At 37.8% G+C, this 13,717-nt stretch overlaps 1 protein-coding gene across 1 annotated transcript in view; it reads left to right on the top strand.

Annotated features, from left to right (window-relative positions):
* Nucleotides 1-902: 902 nt before the first annotated feature.
* The window catches only part of LOC134343377 (fibroblast growth factor 10-like), a 175,005-nt gene continuing 162,190 nt past the window's right edge, over nt 903-13,717 (top strand). The window contains exons 1-2 of the mRNA XM_063042079.1: nt 903-1,121; nt 3,521-3,600. The gene's annotated coding sequence lies outside the window, so the exon portion shown is untranslated. The remainder of the gene's footprint in view (nt 1,122-3,520; nt 3,601-13,717) is intronic.

Raw genomic sequence — 13,717 nt, 5'->3', positions numbered from 1 at the left:
ATCAGAATTGTGATGGTAATGGGGCAACCGGCAATCAGTAATATTTATATCATCACTTTAAGTGTAATTAGACTTAAAGGACAATACCCAACTTACTGTGATGAGTATAGTTCCTAATTACACTGTAGCAATTTCACAGCATTCAGCACATTTCAATCATAGGCCAATCAACAAATTAAAGCTCGCATGAAGTTAAAAGTGGAGTGGTGCACAGCAGAACGTATGAGTTCAGCTGAGAGTCTGTCCCAACTCAAAAATTGCCATTCATAATTATCAGTATGCACTGCTGGTCATACTGCTATTTTCACAGCAAGCTATTATAATCTCCATATCTGCAATAGTTGTCAGGCAGTGCAGGTAATTAAAATGGTTGCAACTAAAAAAGAAACCTCCTAAGTTTCCAAAATTCTGAACTGAATAATAGGAATTTGCTTGCTCAATTTAATAGGTATCAACCTTATACCATCTGTCAGCATTATAATTTATTTGAAGATTAATTTCATTTTTTTAGCCTACCTGTAAAGTAACATCACAGCACAGTTCAAAGGACTGCATTTTGCCCTACGGCAATTGCATTTGGCTCTCATGTTAGGATTTCTTCTGCTCCCTCAGCTGGTTATGTAATGGGTGTAGAGCTCCAGTGCTAAGACAGTCAAATATGGTTCAAATACCAAGAGAAAATAAAGGCAGGAGCTAAACTGCAGTAACAGCAGCAGAATGTCTCATCTCTGTACTGAGCTGACAAGTTGACATATCTTATGCTTCAGTTAAGAGGGCAGGTTGGAAAGTCTTGGAGGAGGAGCATCAATTTCACCCGCACCCCGCCCCCACCTTCCACCTCAAATGAAATACTGTAATACTAGAGTCAATTTAAAGACTTCAGCTGAACAATGGTTGCTGTACTAACACCGATCTTTTTATTACAATTTCTGCAGTAAGGCACTCTCAAGCTATGGTCCGATTACTTAACTGTAGCAAGCTGGTGGGGCGCAGTTCACTGAGGTTGTTAACTGTGGAGACACCAACCTGCTGCCAAGAAGGATTTGCTGTTCTGTGATACTAATGAGTTCCAGATTGAGAGGCTCGACTGCTGTGATATCCCTTAACTACTACACTGCAGGGTGAGTATGTATCTGCTTTTATCTTAAAACGATTTCGAAAATATTTAAAAATGTCAAGATGTTAACAGACTTATTCCAAGATTAGTTAAATCTTGTGACATATATAAATTATATCTTGGAAAAATTTAGCTAGATTTTTCTTTCTGCTTTGCATCAAAAATAGTTGTAATGATTAAGTATAACTGGATGAAGTTATCGAAAGTAATTAAAGTGCAAGATTACATAGAAAGCAGCTAACAATAAAATTGACACTCATTCCAGATTAGTTAATCTCCTGACAGATCTGTTAAATCTTTTGCAGTATTTAAGAGTGTCTTCAAAGAATCTGCGTAGATTCTGCCAAGTTGATGACAGCCACTTTTCTTGGGCAAGCTTAGAAAAGAAAAGTGGAATAAAAAGTTGTGAAATTCTTTGAAACCATTTGCTGTATATACATGTGGCATTTCCTAAATTGATACATTTTACTTTTTAGAAGAAATTGCTTTGTTTTTTCTAGATACCACTTCATATTAAATAACATAGATTAACTGTGTGAAAGGTTCATTTGCACACCTGACAGTAATGGTATTAAAGAAGTTCTTAGCCCATATTGCCTCACGTATTATCGTCAATTGTATTTTTTTTGTGCTGTCTATGGGTACGCAAACCACATGAGACATAGTAAAGCCCTTTGGAATTCCATTCATTATTGTCACAAGGCATAGCTTTCATCTGATTTAATGTTCCATCAAACATGATTGTTCAATAAGTGAACACTTTCAATGGAAGAGAAAGTTAATGGTTTTATGGTTTCAGAGAGCTCTTCTGTTAGTTGGAAAGAAAATAAAATGCTACTAATTGAAGTACCACCGATTAGAGTTATTATTACTGTCCATTCCTCTAGTCAAGTAGAATAGCATTTGCAATCTTCAGACTTGCATTCACCATATTAACAGCAAATGGATTTTGCTGAATGTATCAAGCTGTTTAATGCATATTCATGCTTCAGTGTTATGAAAGGGAAAATTGCTGCATGAATAAAATACAACCAAAATTTCCAATCCTTTAAATTCTTTCCAAATGGCTTTAGATCTGTGAAGCATGGTAAATTACTTACTTCACTTTCGAAGCATTGACTCAAAATAAGTCAGTACTTTAGCTCATGTACCTGCTTTCCAAAAGATTTGGATCATTGTTTTTGGTGAAGTGACATTATTAATAATTGAAAGTATTTTGCTTTGCAGTGTATGGACATTGACATTAAATTGTTTAAAGCTATGCCAATTTAGAAATCATTTCAAACTACAGCTGGTTAAATTGACGCATTGTAACTTAGCACCTCTGTTATTATTATATGGGAAAAGGAAGTGAGATAGAAGGGGGGGGTGTGTGTGTGTGTGTGTGTGTGTGTGTGTGTGTGTGTCTGTGTGTCTGTGTGTCTGTTGTCTGTGTGTGTGAGTGGGGGGGGGCTTTAATTATCCATGCACGGCATCCGTTTATTTAATTCTACTGTTTGGCTGTTAAATAGTTACTTGGTGCAGGCAAAAGAAAAGGTAGTCATGCACTAAATACCTTTCCGTCAATCTGTATTAAAATACCTTTGATGTAATACAAGTAAAATTGATTTAATTGATAAATGTTTTGCACCATGATCATTCTTTCCGACAAGTATTAAAACTTGAGTCAAACGTTCATATTAAATAACACTATATAATGATAGGTCTTGATTATAAATTATCCCCATGCTTTATTTGATCACGTTTGTTTTCCACAAAGTACAGGTATCAGCAAACACCTTCAGAATTTTTAAATTTTTGTTTAGTATCAATAAGTAATTAGATAAGATGATCTGATAAAATAAACTCTTCGACTTGAGTTTCTCCCTTTTGTTTATAATCATCACATAATAGATCTCCAATAAAGAACTAAATGAAGTATTAAAAACAGATTTGGCATTTTGTGGAGTATGCATAGATTTATAAACCTTTAATAATGTTATCCAGTTATAATGAAGGTTCATGTGCATGGCACAGTCCACATTATCTCCAATAATGTGAAATGTCAGAATTAATTGTTGGTTCAATAATTTTACTAGTTGAATCCATGATGTTGAGATTACAGGGAATTTATTCAATTCTCAGGCAAATTGTTGAAGCTTTATTCAGAAATGAAATACTTGTCAGCAGTTATGTGCACTGCCTAACTAGATCACTGAGTCAAACACCCAAAGAGATCACAATTTTGATCCCTGTTCTAAATTGGCTGATACTACTATCCTAGTACTTGCAAATGCAGCCATGGCTCCCACATCTTTTCATTGTCCAGTGACATTTGTTGTAAAAATTGTATATATGAAGTTTTGTTAAGAACAGTGAAGAGCTTAGCTGCATCTCATTGTGATATCACTTTTTTTTCAATAGTTAATGGCCACAAGAATCAATTTGGACACAGATAGAGAAACATTTTTTCCTGTTGGTCAAGAATCATACTAATGTCACAGGTAACTATGTCTCAGATTAATCTATTCCACCAAGTTTGAAGTTGAAGTGAGAAGAAATATACAAAGGCAAATAAGATTTTCACATTCCTCAACAGGAAGAGCATATTAAATATGAGCTAAATATAGGTTTCTTTATCTGACTTAATTTTTTTCAAATATTAACATATAGGAACTTTACCCATTTAATGTTTAGGACATTGGCTTTCATTGCAAACATTTCTTCACTGAAGCTCAGGCAACATTAAATATTGTCTGAAAATTTACTAATTCTGTTATAAATTGGAAGGAAAGACAATTCTATTTTATTCCTAAATATTGAACTTGAACACTGGTTTGCAAAATCACGCTTTGGTTTGAACAGCAGAGCTGTCTTGCTTGAGGTAGGATTGTGTCTAGTGGAGACTGTATGTATATCAGAACAAGCAGCAAACCCAATATATATATATATATATATACATACATATAGGAGCCAAATTAGGCCATCTGGCCCATCGAGTCTGCTCCGCCATTTCATCATGGCTGATCCATTTTTCCTCTCAGCCCCAATCTCCTACCTTCTCCCTGCATGCCCTGACTAATCAAGAATCTGTCAGCCTCTGCCTTAAATACACGTAAAGACTTGTGGCAATGGATTCCACAGATTCACCACAAAATTCACAACAAGCGCCAAGACTGGCCCTTTGGCGCTTCGACGCCAACTATCAAACACTCCTTTATCTCACTCTATTCTTTCCAACTTCCCACCAAGTGACCCCCACCACCGCCACCCGCAGTTTCTATCACTCACCAACACACCAGGAGCAACTTATCAACTGACGGGGGAGTGGGGAAACAGCATCAGAGATTGGGACGGAACCCCGGTCTCTATACTCATGAGGCAGCACCATCCGTAGGACAGTTCAGCACAGGGAACAGGCCGGCCCTTCAATCAGTCATCAAATGGTACACTCAACTGATCCATTCTGCCAGCCACCATGTCCATATCCTCCCATTTCCCTCCCATTCATGAGCCGACCTAAACGTCTCTTAGAAATCCCTCATGTATCTGCACCCTGGACAGCACCTCCCCCACCCACCCACCACTCTTTGTGTAAAAAAAACTTGCCCCTCACACCGCCTTTGAATTTACCACCTCCACCTTAAATGGTATTATACATTACTGTCTGTCTACTCTATCAATCCCTCTCACAATCTTATAAACCTCTACCAGCTCTCCCCCCAGACTCTGAGCAGAGAGAACACCCCATGTTTGTCCTCCCTCTCCTTATAGCACAAGCCCTCTAAACCCCAGTAAACCGCTTCCGCACCCCCTCCAAAGCCTCATCTTCCCTCCTGTAATGGAGAGACTACAATTGCGTTCTGATCTCCTTCGTACTGCCTCAGCGTGCGGAATGATCAGCCTGGATGGCAAGCAGACGAAGGCTAATCACTGTGACAAGTGACAAACCCATTCCAAAACGGATGGTGGCTAGAATGAATTGGGTACTGAAAGGGTCAATTGACACCAAGGGCAGCCTGACTGGTTGAGAGATGATGGAAAGGGCAGACAGGACAGAGTAGGGGACGCATTTCCACTATTCAACAGGCTTTCAGCTGCTGCAGTATCTCCTAGTAAGATAGGAGGAGGCCATTTGGCCCACCTAACACTTGCTGTCCCAGAGATTAGATTATGAGAACACTCAGTCCTCTTTCATTGTCATTTAGAAATGCATACATGCATTAAGAACTGATACAATGTTTCTCCGGAGTGATATCACAGAAAACAGGACAAACCAAAGACTAACACTGACAGAACCACATAATTATAACATATAGTTACAGCAGTGCAAAGCAACACCGTAATTTGATGAAGAACAAACCATGGGCACGGTAAAAAAAAGTCTCAAAACCCCCGAGTCGATCAACTCCCTTGTCCCCGGATAGCAGGCAGCAAAAGGGAGAAACTCCCTGCCATAAACCTCCAGGCACCGTCAACTTGCCGATGCCTTGGAAGCAGCTGACCACAGCCAACACTGAGTCCATCCATCCATCCATGGAGACCTTTCAATCCTTCAATTTGATATAAAATACCAATTATATCCTACCTTTAAATCCCTTAATGATTGTTTCATAACAAGCTGTTTAGCTACCTTTTGAATTCTCTGACTCTAACCACCTTCTCTATCTTCAGGGATAGCTAGATTGATATGGTAACGATCTGTTTAAAATAGTTATTTCTGAATTCTTTTTTACTTCCACTACCTGAAATTAAAGAACGGTGTAAGTTAAAGCAACACATATAAAAATTGCTGGTGAACGCAACAAGCCAGGCAGCATCTATAGGAAAAGGTACAGTTGACATTACGAGCCGAGATCCTTCGTCAGGACTAAGGGTCTCGGCTCAAAAACATCGACTGTACCTCTTCCTATAGATGCTGCCTGGCCTGTTGTATTCACCAGCAATTTTTACATGTGTTGCTTGAAATTCCAGCACCTGCAGATTTCCTCGTGATGGTGCAAGTTAATTCAATTTGTCATCCCTGCTTCTTGCATAATTAATGAAGACCAACATTACATTAGGTGACTCAGTTTTTGAAAGGGAATTGCAGGGTAATGTTTCTGAAGTTCTAGCATCTAAAATATAATTCCTCAACCAAAAGGTTGGCTTGTTTTTTTCCCTTTTCAGGTGCTGACTAACTGGTATATATTTCCAGGATTTTTCAGAAGGTATTTCTCTTTGTAATTCTACCCTTCAATTTTACACCTGTGTTGTGAGCTTTAAGGACATCTCTAATTAATCAATCATTGAACTTTGAATTTGTTAAACAAAGACACTTTACATCATCAGGAGTTTGTGTACTTCACCCCTCAACCCAGTGCTGGTTTTCAATGTTATTGCACCCAGCTCTTCATCTACCTTCAAAGTCTGTTTATCAGCACCTCCCAAAGTCTGAGTTGTATTACATATATTAGATCTTTAATCAGGGAGAAGTACTTTGAGGCTCATATCATGTAATGAAAGCATGCTTGAGAATGTGCAGACCATGTGTCTGGCCAACCCTCTGGAACAGTGCTACTAATTGGATGTTGTGGAGCAGGAGTGAGGCAGCAAACAATCGTGACTCTTACTTTAGATCTTACAAAGAATATTCTGACGTTGAAATGCATCGATTAAAATATGTGTCTTTAATAAAATGGACAGCGGGGAATGGACTGGGGTTCATTCATTTTCTGACAGTAGAGTGGTTTAAATTATGGAGGAAAATAGGGTCTTGATTTATATTTGATTTCGAGCTTCAAATATTATATTTGCCTTCAAGGAAAGAAGCAGATGGCAATTGTATATTGCAAGAAGGTTGCAACAAGGTAGCATATTTTTAAATTATATGTTGTGTAAGAATCTTGAGAACCAATTGGGCTCTTAAAATTTAATAATTATGAGGAGGAAGCTACAAAATAAGGAAAAACAAAAATGGAGTATAGTCAGAATCTTTTCCCAGGATAAAATGTTGCACACTAGAGGACACTAGAGGAAATTTAAAGATGGTATGAGGGAGAAGGTTTTATGTACAGAATTATATATACTTGAATTGGGTACCAGGAGTCGTAGTAGAAGCAAGTAAGTTGGTGGGGTTTAAGAGGCAGTTAGACATATGAATATGAATGGAATGGAGGGATATGGATGTTAGAGAAGATATAAATTGGCATCAAGATTGGTTCAACATAATGGGCCAAATGACTTGTCCAGGTTTGTATTCTTCAGTATTGCATGTTATAGCCCCCCAAAATGCATTGAAATACATGCAACTAAGCACCATAAGCCCAAACACTAGTTTGCTCTAAGCCAAAAAGAACTTAAATTATAAAGTTAGATACGCACAACAATCACATTTTCAAGTATTGTGTCCTGCTCTAAGATCTCTGAGCTTTATATCTGGACCCAAAGTAATGATGATACCACCATAAAACCAATCTCTAGATTTGTCAATCTTCTTTTCTTTCCTAGAAATGTAATGCCAGTATTTGGACTTTAACCAAACTAAAATACTTGAGGTTCATAAACATCAATTAAAAGTATGTCCACTAATATACAAAGTGTATGTTCTTGCCACCCTCTGAAACAAAACTATCAAAGATTGTGGAGCATGACATCCATCCCTGCTGGTGCCTTTGATCTTTCCTTGTGTTTCTTCTTCCTCCCTTTTCTATTTTCTTCTCAGACACCTCATTTTGTTCACAGTTCTGTGACTCTACAGTGACACAGTTCAGAGGCCTATAGTCCCAACCTGATGTCTACAATAAATTCCTGACTATTTAACTGAAAACTAGCACAAGCTAAACTCAGAGTAGTTTTAAAAGAGTATTTCACTCTCATTTGTGCCATTCTTCAGATTAATTAAACCAAATTCATATTTGCCCTCTCAATTGGGGAAAACTCCTCTGAGCCTTGTCCAATATTTCTCCCTCAGTAAATCTATCTCTATTTTCTAGCTCCAACATAATGAATGATTTCACCTGATATTAAACCTTTATTGTAACTTTGTAGTCCTTGTCAAGATACCATTAGAGAGTAGTCATTCCATTTCTTAAATAATAAACTCTGTATTCTGATCATGATCATATCATATATAGTGCTGATTAAAAAATGATTCAATAACATGTTGCACACTTCAGTTTGAATTTAGATAGGGCATTAAACAGAGCAAGTGGCAGAGTTTTTAAGAGATTGAATAAGTTTGATGTTTCAAGAGCATAAAATATAATTTAATAGCAAAAATATGTCGCAACCTTACAAGAAAATCAGAAATTTTTGTTCAAGTCAGGCTAAATCTGCAGAGAAACTATTAGAATTAATATTTCAGGTCAATGGCATTTCATTAGAATTTTGAGATGATAGGGGGTAATCATTCTTAATTATAATAAAGGTGATATCGTCTACAGTCAGGAACGGTAATCTCAATTTATCAGGAAACTTCCAATGAATATTGTGAAATTGCTGGTGTTTAAACAGTTCATGCACAAGTAAGTTAATTTGGTGAACTGATAACCAAAATGAATGAGTATTTAATTCTCATCAACCACAATTTTGCAGAAACAGTGTGTTCCGTCTCAAAGAAACGAACTTCTGCTCTCGACATTTTGCTGCTCTTGATTTACACTTCTGCTGCTGGCTGTTTTTGCAAAGGCATTAATGGAAAATTGTGGACATATTTTCATATGAAGTACAATGTTCCATCATTCTGTCAAAGGAAACAAAAATTAAAACTGCAGTTATTGGAAAACTGAAAATCTTGGAAATTCTTAGTAAGTCAGGCAATTTCCATGGAAAGAGAAAATATATAATGCTTCTGGTCCAGGATCCTTCATCAAAACTGATTTATGTTATCTGTTTCTCTTTCCACAGGAGAGTAATAATTGGAGATTCTGTAGTTAGAGGAGCAGACAAGAGATTCTCTGGGCGTGAAAAAGACACCCAGAGAGTATGTTGTTTCCCAGGTGCTAGGGTCAGAGATGGCTCAGAGCGAGTTTGCAGCATTCCAAAAGAGGGAGAGTGAGTCGCTGGAAGTCATGGTATATATGGGTACCAACGGCATAGGTTAAGAAAAGAGAAGAGGTTCTGAAGACAGAATATAGGAAGTTAGGTAGAAAGCTGAAAATTTGGACCTCCAGGGTAGTAATCTCTGGTTTGCTGCCTGATTGTACAAGTAACTGTGAGAATAAGATGACCTTGTAAATGAATAGAGTATGTGGGCCGAGAAATTGGTGCAGGGGCCAGGGTGTCAGATCTCTGCTTCATTGGGCTCTCTTCTGGGGTAGATATGACCTGCACAAAAAGGATGAGCTACAATTGAACCCAAAGGGGACCAATTGTGGGCAGATATGCTAGAGCTGTTGTGTAGATGTAGTCTGTAGTGAGACTGTGAGGAAGGACAGGTACATAATAGGGGAAAATTACAGCCAGTGGGATGAGTTGAAGTATAACATGGGGGCAAAATCAAAAACTGTAATGAATACAGGACTGAAGGTGTTATATTTGAATGTATGTAGTATATGAAGTAAGGTAGATTATTTTACAGTGCAGTTATTGGAAGGTGTGAGGTCATGGTGAAAGTCAAAGTAAAATTTATTATCAGAGTACATACATGTCATCACATACAACCCTGAGATTCTTTTTCCTGCTGGCATACTTAGCAAACCTATAAAACAGTAACTGACTGAAAGAATATTATAGCAATGGGCTTAATGTCCAATGATATATATTGTATCGACAGGGTAGGCAGGTAAGCAAAGGGGACAGGCGGATCTGTTGGTTAAAAATTGAAATCGAATCCTTAGAAAGAGGTGACATAGAATCAAGAGGTGTAGAATCCTTGTGGGTAGAGTTAAGAAACTGCAAGAGTAAAAAGAGTGTGATGGGAGTTATATACGGGCCTCCAAATAGGAGCCAAGATATGGGATACAAATTACAATGGGAAATTTTAAAAATACATGTAAAAATGGCAATATGCCAGAAATTCTAGAGTGTCAAGGGGCAGAAGTGAGTGTAGTTCCTATTACTAAAGAGAAAGTGCTTAGAAGCTGAACAATATGAAGTCACTGGGACCAGATGGACTAGACCCCAGGGTTCTGAACAAGGTATCTGAAGACATTGTGGTGACATTAGTAATGATCTTTCAAGAATCAATAGATTCTGGAGTGGTTCAGGAGGACTGGAAAATTGCAAATATCACTCCATTTTTTAAGGAGGGAAGGAAGCAGAAGAAAGGAGATTATAGGTCAGTTAGACTGACTTCTGTGGTTGGGAAAATGTTGGAGTCCACTATTAAGATGCGGTTTCAGGGTACCTGAAGGCATGCTATAAAACAGGCCAAAGTCAACATATTTTCCTTAAGGGGAAATCTTTGCAGACAAATCTGTTGGAATATTTTTAAGGAAATAACAGGCACAATAGATAAAGGAGAGTCAGTGGATGTTGTTTACTTGGATTTTCAGAAGGCCTTTGATAAAGTGTCATCTATAATGCCTTTGATAAAGTGTCATCTATAAAATATGAGCCTATGGTATTACAGGAAAGATACTAGCATTGATAGAGCATTGGCTGATTGGCAGGAGGCAAAGAATGGGAATAAAAGGTCCTTTTCTGTTTAGCTGCCAGTGACTGGTGGTTATCCACAGGCAATGTCGTTTGAACCACTTCTTTTCACGTTATATGTCAATGATTTGGATGACAGAATTGATGGCTTTGTTGCTAAATTTGCAGATGATACAAAGATATGTGGAGGGGCAGGTAGTGTTGAGGAAGTAATGAGTCGGCAGAAGGACAGACAGATTGGATGAAGAAGTGGCAGATGGAATATAGTGTAGGGAAGTGTATAGTCATGCACATTGGTAGAAAGAATAAAGGTGTGGACTATTTTCTAAACAGGGAGAAGTTTCAAATATCAGAGGTGCAAAGGTACTTGAGAGTCCCCGTGCTGGATTCCCTAAAGGTTACCTACTGGAGGCAAATGCAATGTTAGCATTCATTTTGAGAGGGCTAGAATGTAAAAGCAAGGATTTAATGCTGAGGAAGGATGTACTGACATTGGAGTGAGTCCAGAGGAAGTTCATGAGAATGATTATTGGAATGAAAGGGTTAATGTCTGAGGCGTGTTTGATGACTCTGGGACTGTACTACCTGGAAATTAGAAGAATAAGGGGAGAATCTCATTAAAGCTGATTGAATATTGATTTTTCCTTTTGTGAAGGAGTCTATCATCTGAGGACACAGCCTCAGAATAGAGAGGACCATTTAGAACAGAGATGAGGAGAATTTCTCTTGCCAGAGGGTAGAACATCTGTAGAATTCATTGCCATAGGTAACTGGGAGTCAAGTCATTGGGTATATTTAAAGTGGAGTATGTAGGTTGTTGATTAGTGAAGGTGTCAAAGGTTATGCGGAGAAGGTGGGAGAATGGGTTTGAGACGGATAATAAATCATCCATGATGGAATGATGGAGCAGACTCAATGGAGCGAATTATCGGACTCTGCTCCTGAATCTTATGGTCTAATTAATGAATTAATTGTAAGTAGTGTAATAACAAAAAGTAAGCAACAATCATAAAGTTCCCAGATCGTAGAAAAGATTGAATTAATTTTAGTTTTCTTGTTCCGATAGATATGAAGATAGGCCTGATAATTTAAATAGGCACATGAAGATTTCAGGGATGCTGTATGTTGCCTTACAGTTTGGAATACTGCCTTAAACATGCATTTGAAAGGGCTTTTGGGGTAAAACTAGGAGAGATTAAAACCAGAATATGCTGGTGCCAGTTAACATATGTTTGCCTTCATGAGATTGAATGCAAATTTTAAGTAATTTTATTTTAATACAGTTTTAATTTCCTCTTCTTTTCTCCTTTGCCTGGTATATTTCATTTTTGGTTATAATGTTCTGAGAGGAATAGCAATAAGTGAGATGTTAAATGTTCAAACAAAAGTAAAATTCTAATTAGCAATAAAGAACTATGAACCTCAGTTGAAAAATGGTAGTTAATAGGAAACCACAGGGCAATCATAGGAAAACATTACTTCCATTCATTGATTGTTGTTTTCCAGGGGTTTATGTCTGGTTGCTGTTTTGTTATTAAAATTGCAACATTTCCCAGCATTGTTGAAATGCAAATTAACTATCTGGTGATTCATTTCCAGTCCTTAGGGACTGTGGTTGTGGATGTCTCAGCATCTCTTTTATGCATTACATGAGCTATTATAAATCATTGGTCTACTATCAACTTTATTCATAACATATTTCATCGATCCAGTCGTCATCTTTGCAGTTGCTTTCTTTATATGGCCACCCTTAGCAACTCCCTGCACACAAATGCTTTTGAAATAGTATAAGGTTAGTTATATAAAGCAATCTTTAAGACAGTGACAACACTACACAAGCCTTTTTGTCCAAGGATCAAAATCAAACATGTTACATTTTCAAATAATGAATCCAGAAAGAGATAGAAACAAAATATCTAAATAAACTCTGTAGTCTTTTTGTGCATTATTTTAGCACAGGATCCCCAAGATACCTGTATTGACAGACTGTCCTTCCTGATCTGGTCCTAACTGATTGAAGCTCTCCAATAAGCTGTGAGGCAATGGTGCTTTTATTTGGGAAGGTTACTGGTGAATCCTCCACATCTCCATTTCTGCTTCAGTCAAACAAAACTCATGAGTGTTCTTTCCACGACAGTGCCTATTTCTCTAATATAGGATATCTTTCTCCCCATGGCTTCACTATCTGGAGTAATTTGAGTCATCAGCCCCCATGTGGCGCTGTTCTGAAATGAACTTCATCCTCACTGTTCCTCTGGTCTTTTGCAGTGACTGATTATTTCTATCTGTGTGTGGTGGTGTGCCTGTCTTCTTTTGCTGTCTTCAATTGTTCCAAATTAACTTTCTTTAGCCTATTCAATTATGGTTCTACCAGGTGTTCTGTTGCTGGGAGTGGACTTCCAGTTCACTATTTATAAATCTCTGCCCAGGTCTGCTCACTATCGCTTGAACTGAAGGATTGCATCAGAAGTCTAACTCTGATGATTTAAACTTTTGTTATAAGTCTCTTGGCAAGCTACATACTGTTCTTTGCCTTTCTGTTACCCAGTAGATTAAGAAACCCAATAAAACAAAAAATAGTTCCTTCGACTTCTTTCTATGATCAAATTACCTGCCTGGAAATCCAAAGCCTTGAGCTGCCTTATTTATTCCACCAAATATTTTCTTATTACATCACACAGCTCATTTGGTACACATCCTCACGTTATCTCAAATGGAATAAACCTGAGGATTTAATGTTCTCAATCTACAATAACACCTAAATTTCAATATTTTGCCAATTGGACTTCTGGAGTCACGTTTCAAATTGAGAGGTTGGCTGTGGCATGGATGGCGACTCAGAAACATACAGCACACTTTGCCAAGATCTACCGTTTAAAGAAAAAAGTGAAAGAGTTGTTCCTTCTCGTACTGCACAGCAGTGTTACACAGAGCAACACACATCAAATGCGGGAGGAAACCAGTTGCTCAGGCATCCTCTATGGAAATGAACAAACAGTTGACATTTTGGACTGAAACCCTTCATCACGGACTGAAAAAGAAGGA

The sequence above is a fragment of the Mobula hypostoma genome, chromosome 3, assembly GCF_963921235.1.
Source record: "Mobula hypostoma chromosome 3, sMobHyp1.1, whole genome shotgun sequence".
NCBI lineage: Eukaryota > Metazoa > Chordata > Chondrichthyes > Myliobatiformes > Myliobatidae > Mobula > Mobula hypostoma.
This window is presented reverse-complemented; position numbering and strand designations above follow the sequence as displayed.